At 42.2% G+C, this 7,897-nt stretch overlaps 1 pseudogene; it reads left to right on the top strand.

The window, feature by feature from the left end:
• Positions 1-6,858: 6,858 nt before the first annotated feature.
• Positions 6,859-7,585, top strand: LOC102728259 (high mobility group protein B1 pseudogene; annotated as a pseudogene).
• Positions 7,586-7,897: the final 312 nt, after the last annotated feature.

Here is a 7,897-nt window from a genome sequence, read left to right as displayed (position 1 = left end):
AAGACATCAAGAAAACAGCGAAAGGAACGCAAGAACAGAATGAAGAAAGTCAGGGGGACGGCAAAAGCCAATGTTGGTGCTGGCAAAAAGTGAGCTGGAGATTGGACAACAGAAGGAGTAAAGATGCTGCAGTGGCTTTATCTGGTTGTGCAGATTTTTCATGAGAGGATCAATAAACTAAGAATGTTACGTGAAAAAAAAAAACAAACAAACCCAGAAATCTCAACATGAACACAGAAGAAATAAGAAGGCGTAGGGCATGTTGTTTTCAAGATCTAGCAATGCACAGATCGTATGTATGCCACAGTGTTAATTCCTAATATCCTACCTGTCCTTTACAATTGTCTTTGAAAAGAAAGTATTTTCCATGTTAAAGGAAAGATGGATATTTTTCATTTTGTCTTTTTTTTTTTAAGATTTTATTTATTTATTTGTCAGAGGGAGGGAGAGAGAGAGCACAAGCAGGGGGAGTGGCAGGCAGAGGGAGAAGCAGGCTCCCTGCTGAACAAGGAGCCCAATGATGCTGGGCTTGATCCCAGGACACTGGGATCACTACCTGAGCTGAAAGCAGACACTTAACTGACTGAGCCACCCGGGCATCCCAATATTTTTCATTTTTGGATGATTTCCACCCACAGAAATGTTACAAGAGGAGTCTAGTGACCATAATATACTCTTCATTTAGATGGGCCTGCTTTTATTTTGCCCCATTTCTTTATCGCTCTGTTTATACAGAGCTTTATTTTTCTTTTGTGAACCATTGGAGAGGATAAATGCTTTAATAGATTATGCCCTAAGAATAAGGTGTGCTCTTGTTTAACCACAATGCAGTTACCATGTGAGAAATTCAGCACTGATACAATCTGTTATATTATAATTGAATATAGAGTTCCTAGTCACATTTCCTGAGTTATCCCAATAATGCTCTGTATAAATTTGTTTTTCCTGATCCAGGACCCAATATAGGATCACAAATTGTATTTAGTTGCCTTGTCTTTTTATTCTCTTTTAATTGGGAAGAGTTCTTCAGCCTTTCTTTATCTTTCATAATATTGACATTTTTGAAGAATTCAAGCTACTTATTTTGCAAACTGTCCCACAATTGGAACTATCTAATGAATTCTTCTTTAGATCCAGGTTAAGCATTTTAGGCAGGAATACTATTTCCATATGTGATGTCAGGTCCTCCTCAGTGCATCATATGGAGTTTACCTATTACTCCCAAGAATTATGTTTTTATAAGGGTTCATTTTTTTTTTCTCACACAGTAAATATATTCTCCTTTGGATAAACAAGATCTACACTGGAGATGGGAGGTGGCAGTGATTGGTAGAAGTGATGATTTTACTGTTTCTTTGTTGGAATGACAGCTGAGAGCTGAGTCAACCCTTGAAGTAAAGAGGAGGGAATGTTGGACTAATAAGCCACACCAGGGAGACAAAATCAGTTAGCAAGGTGTGCAATGTACCATGATTTTGGTGTATAAGGTTTGTATATTCCATAATTAACTAATTACCTAACAAATACAAATAGGGGTTCCTGGCTAGCTCAGTTGGTAGAGCATGTGAGTCTTGATCTTGGGGTCATGAATTCTAGCCCCACATTGGCCATAGAGATCATTTGAAATAAAAACAAATATCACAAATATTCATTGAGCAATTATTAGTAACCAGGCACCATCATAGGAGCTGGAAATACAAGATTGAAGAACAGCAATTCCCCACTGCCTTGGTTCCAACCACTCACACTCTGTCCTGCTTCAGGGTCTTTGAAAATATTTTCCCTCAAATGTGAAAAAAAATTTCACTTGATTTACCACCAACTTCCTCTGCCACATCAGAAAACTATTCATCTCCACGTCTCAGTGGTGGACTCTCCATGTGACTAATAGCAAATGTAGAAATCCTTGGAAGCATGTTTGAATTCTCTAATTCCTTAACCCCAACCAATCAAGGCAACAGCAAGTCCCATGGGCATTAGCTTTAAACTGTGTCACTGCCTTCCCACCTCCCTTGCTTAGGGTCCCTGTTTTATGCCCTCCTCCTCACTCCCCCCAACTTTAAAACCACAGAATTTTAATGGGGGAATGTCCCTGTTCCTGAGTCCTGGCAAGCAGAAAACTCGTGTAGAGTCACAGTTGATTCTTGTCAATTTCAAGGCCAAGAACAGAGTGAATAAGCAAAGAAAAGTAAATAAACAAAGACTAGTATTCAAGTGACTTTGCTGCCAGATCACTTATGAAATCATTGAAAAAGTGTCAACTGAAGAGTCTTTTAATTCTTATTTTACTTTAAAAGAAGCATCTCTGGGGCGCCTGGGTGGCTCAGTTGGTTAAGCGACTGCCTTCGGCTCAGGTCATGATCCTGGAGTCCCTGGATCGAGTCCCGCCTCGGGCTCCCTGCTCGGCAGGGAGTCTGCTTCTCCCTCTGACCCTCCCCTCCCTCTCATGCTCTCTGTCTCTCATTCTCTCTCTCTCAAATAAATAAATAAATAAATAAATCTTTAAAAGAAGTATCTCTGATGTGAGTGAAGTTATTGAATAACTGCTGTCAAATTGAGCCAAAGTTATTAGCAATGTCTATGTCAATCTATTTACAAGTTCTAATTGGAGAGTTTTAATTCTAGCAAATTCTAGCACTTACTATTAATGTGAATTTCACTAATGTCTAATTAGATTCAAGAATTGTGGCAAATGATAGCTTTTCACCTCATATTAATGTATTCTTTCCAGCCACCTTGCAGATAAGTGGGGCCTTGCAATTAATTTTAGAAAATGGAATAACTGAAAATGTGTGTCACTTCCTGCTGTTGGTTTTTCAGCCTCAGTGTGCCATTTTAATGCTCTTTTTTTAGTTGCAGTGACCCAGTGCTGAGAGCACATGCGTGATGGAGTTAGATTACTGGGTGGAGTACTGGAGCAGTGCCCTGCTGACCCTCACTGCACTTTACATAAAAAAGTACTAGATTTTGTCTTGCTAAGCAGCTGACAACCACTACAGGCTGTCCTGATCGATGTATGGGTTCCTCCTACTTCAATGAAAGAGGTTCCCCAGAACTCTGAGCATCTTTCTCACATTGTAGACAAAAATTACAGATATACAAAATGAAATTTTTCCATGAAGATTTCATTTATTTTAGACAGAGGGAGCATGAGTGGGGTTGGGGGATTGCCAAGGGACAAGCAGGACAAGCAGACGCTCTGCTGAGCACAGAGCCAGAACGTGGGGGGGGGTGGCCTCGATCCCACGACCCAAGATCACTGCCCAAGCCTCAGTCAAGAGTCCCACGCCCAACAGACTGAGCCACCCAGGCACCCCACAAAATAAAACTCTTTATTACCAAGATTTGTAAACAATACACATAAAGGTCTCCAAATATAAGTATTTTCTAAAATGAAAGTTTAACATAATGTAATACAACACAAGCATGTGGTGTTTTGAGGTTATATATGAACATGGTTTTCAAACCTGCAAGACAAAAGCAAAACAAATAGAAATCTGTAAATACCTTGTATAAACAAAGACAAAATGAAAAATCGACTGTGGTCCTTTTTGTACCTTAGAGTATTATAAATTTGCTTAGACTGTAATCCTGGCCACTGGTTAATAAAGTAGGGTCTATACACACCAGTTTCTGCAAAAGTGCCCTAAAACTTTCTGGCATTAAATGGGTTTCTCCAAAAAAAATGAAATAAAATAAAATGGCTTTTCCAAGTATAACAATTTGGAAAGTAAAGGACCATTTTCTTCAATATATTGTAAAGCATGGAATTTATAATTGATTTAATCAACTGGTGAATTTCTAGAAATGGACATAGGAAAATTATAAATGTTGCAAGTGCATTTACAAAAATTTGAAGAGAAAATGTAAGAAAAACCTTGTAATTTAAAAAAAAACACTTTTTTTTAATTAAGTAAACTCTACCCCCAACATGAGCCTTGAACGCCCAACCCTGAGATCAAGTCACATGTTCTACTGACTGAGCCAGCCAGGCACCCCGAGACCCGTAATTTTTATATATTTTACTTTGAAACTACAAAAGCACTTTGCATTTGTTTCCCGCACCATTTCTGTGAAGTAGTCCTGCTAAGTAATAAGTTGTAGTTAGTGAAAGAGAGGCACCATCTCTCCATGAAAGATGACTATCTTCTAGGTGTTAACACAACACACTGCACTATCTTTGCAATTTCCTGTGAATACAGAATCACTTTAAAAAAGGTGAAAACCACACACAACCAAAGCCCAAATTACCAGAATTCTTGAGATCATATCATCCCAACAATTAGTAATTATATAATTAATATTCCAAGTGGCATGCGTGAATAACAGAGAGAAAAATACCAGCCTACAAAGGTCCCTAGGTGGTTCTTTACGAGTTACTATATTGTAAGGTCTAAGGTAGGTCCAATATAGAAATAAGCCCTAAATTAAAAAGAAAAAAAAAAAAAAAGAAAGAAGTCCTAAGGTTTTTTCTAAATGTATCAGTCTAAGTATAGATATGAGACCTGTTATTCAAATTAAACCTTCCCCAACTCATAGTCCAGGAAAATGTCAAATGGAATTTATTGGACCAGACAGAACTGATTTGCTATCATCCATCTTTTGGGGATGGGGAAGTCATTGCATTTCTAGGAAAAGATTCCTTACAGACAGCTACGGCCCATTGACCATTGCCTCTTACTTCCACCTGCCAATAATATCTGCCAGAAACAACTCTCTGGAAACTCAGGACTGCTGGAAAAAAAGTAAGGTTGCTGAGATTGTAAGAAAAGTTTGTTTTCACCTCTCCTAATGTTGCACTTTTTCTATCTTCTGAGATAATAAGACTGGGGTGAGCAGTTTCAATATCTAGTGTCAAACTGACCTTCAATAGATTATTTTCTGTAGGTTAAAATATTGTTCAGGAGAACCAATATATTTTTTCTTGAATTTTTTAAAAAGATTTTATTTATTTGACAGAGAGAGCACCAGCAGGGAGAGCAGCAGACAGAGGGAGAGGGAGAAGCAGGCTCTCTGCTGAGCAGGGAGCCCCATGCAGGGCTCGATCCCAGGACCCGGGGATCATGACCTGAGTCGAAGGGAGCCGCTTAACGACTGAGCCACCCAGGTGCCCCATTTTTTCTTGAATTTATATGAAAAGAAGTCTGGAGTGTTTAGGTTTTTGTATCTGTTATAGTTACTTACTTTCTTTTATTTTTTTTTAAGATTTTATTTATTTATTTGACAGAGAGAGACAAGCGAGAGAGGGAACACAAGCAGGGGGAGTGGGAGAGGGAGAAACAGGCTTCCCATTGAGCAGGCAGCCCGACATGGGGCTCCATCCCAGAACCCTGGGATCATGACCTGAGCCAAAGGCAAAAGCTTAAGACTGAGCTACCCAGGTGCCCCTACTTTCTTTTGGGGGGGGATTATTTATTTATTTGAGAAGAGAGGGAGAAAGCATGAGAGAGGGGAGGGGGAAAGGAATGGGAGGAGTGGAGGGAGAGGGAGAAGCAGACTCATAGTTGAGCAGGGAGCCTGAAGCAGGACTCAATCCCAGGACCCTGGGATCATGACCTGAGTGGGAGGCAGACGTGACCGACTGAGCCACCCAAACACCCAATTATAGATACTTTCAATACTTGTGACCAACTCCTGTTCTGACTACACACCTTTTTGCTATTTCAAACAGGAACGCTTTTAGTGTGCTCACACACTCTGAGAATTTTACTTGGTTCTCCTTCAGTTTCTCCTGAATGGCTTTCTCTTCAATCTGTAATTCGAAAAGAATTCCTTTCTCTTTAAGAAAACTTTTTTAAAATTTTTTAGCCTAAGAAAACTCAAATTATTTAAAGTCAGAATGTAATTTCCCCCTTTGAATTTTTATCTTCATTTGAAATTCAGATAATTTCGAGATTAACCCCCCTCTCAGCATCTTCAACCTGCTTCTGCAGGGGCTCGGTGTAGCTTTGGAGCTGCTTCCCATGGCCGGCTGCAGCTTGCTCCATGGGCATCAGGGGGTGGCCCCGGTGGCCGCAGGACACCTTGCACTGCGGACACAGCAGCTCCAGGTCCTTCTCACGGACCAGGGCCAGAGCCTGACTGTGCCGCTCACACAGGGCTTTCTCCTCCCGCAGCCTCCTCCTTGCTCCTCCTGGCGGGAAGCCACTCCACAAGAGCAGTCATGTGACCTAACTGCATGTCCCTCTTGAGGTTCCTGTCGGGACGGTGGTGGAGGCCCACGGGACAGGGGAGGTTGTCCTGTGGGTCTTCCCGGCACTGGTGGATGCAGGAGCCACAGAAGCTGTGCCCATAGTCCGTGGTCACTGGGTCTCTCAAGGGAATCCAGGCAGACGGGGCAGTGGGCCTTGGCTTGGAGCTCAGCCGGGGAGGTTGCAAAGGGCATTGTGTACTCACGGTTTCTGGGTGAGGAGACTCCCTTTAGTAAGTGTGATCCAAGTAGAACTAGGAAAGGTGAGAAACTGATGTCTCCTCAGTGTTCACTGTCCTGAAGAAAGCCTGAAGTCTTCTAGGGTCCCAGGAAGCCAGAACCCCACAAGCCTGTTTCTGCTTCCCTTCCTTCAGCTCTAGAAGAAGCTGCCAGGAGGAAGCAACCACGGATCCCCTAGCTCCGGATCACCTTGACTCAAATTCATCTTCGCTTCTCAGTCCTCTTTGTCAGGAGAGAGACGCAGCTTCAAGAAGTGATGGAATTTGGGGTTGGGAGGATGGGTTAGCCTGGTGATGGGTATTAAAGAGGGCACCTACTGAATGGAGCACTGGGTGTTATACACAAACAATGAATCATGGAACACTACATCAAAAACTAATGATGTAATGTATGGTGATTAATATAACATAAAAAAAAAAAAAGAAGTGATGGAATTTGATTGCAGTACACTGAGCTCCACAGAGATGGTGCCAGGGCAAGTGAGAGCCGGGCGGGCACTGGTGACTCTGCCTCTCTGAAGAAAACAATTAAACGCAGGCAGAGGAGGTCCTAAGAAGCCGAGAGGCAACAGGTCATCCTATGCATTCTTTTGTGCAAATTTGCGGAGAGGAGCACAAGAACAAGCACCTGGATGCTTCTGTCCACCTCTCAGAGTTCTCTAAGAAGTGCTTGGAGAGGTGGACGACCACGTCTGCCAAAGAGAAAAAGGAAAATTTGAAGACGTGGCAAAGGCGGACAAGGCCCATTATGAAAGAGAAATGAAAACTTATATGCCCCCTACAGGGGAAACAAAAAAGAAGTTCGAGAATCCCAATGCACCCAAGAGGCCTCCTTCCGCCTTTTCCTTGTTTTGTTCTGAGTATCGGCCAAAAGTCAAAGGAGAACATCCGGGCCTATCCATTGGTGATGTTGCAAAGAAACTGGGAGAGACGTGGAACAGCACCGCTGCAGATGACCAGCAGCCTTACGAAAATAAGGCCGCTCAGCTGAGGAAAAAAATGAGAAGGATATCGCTGCACACCGCGCTCAAGGGAAGTCTGAGGCGGAAAAAAGGGAGTCATCCAGACTGAAAAAAACAAGACAAAGAAGGAAGACCAGGGAGACGAGAAAGACAAAGAGAAGGAGGAGGAAGACGAAGATGATGATGATGAATAAGTTGGTTCTCGAGCAGTTTTTTTTCTTGTCTATCAAGCATTTAACCCCCCTGTACACAACTCACTCCTTTTAAAGAAAAAAATTGAAATGTAAGGCTGTGTAAGATTTGTTTTTAAACTGTACAGTGTCGGGGTGCCTGGGTGGCTCAGTCGTTAAGTGTCTGCCTTCAGCTCAGGTCATGATCCCAGGGTCCTGGGATTGAGCCCCACATCCGGCTCCCTGCTCAGTGGGAACCCTGCTTCTCCCTCTCCCACTCCCCCTGCTTGTGTTCCTGCTCTCGCTATCTCTCTCTCTGTCAAATAAATAAATAAA

This window comes from Leptonychotes weddellii, unplaced genomic scaffold (assembly GCF_054177405.1).
Source record: "Leptonychotes weddellii isolate Sample4059 unplaced genomic scaffold, ASM5417740v2 HiC_scaffold_8433, whole genome shotgun sequence".
Taxonomy (NCBI): domain Eukaryota; kingdom Metazoa; phylum Chordata; class Mammalia; order Carnivora; family Phocidae; genus Leptonychotes; species Leptonychotes weddellii.
Note: the sequence above shows the minus strand (reverse complement) of the source record. Positions and strands in the feature narration are given on the sequence as shown.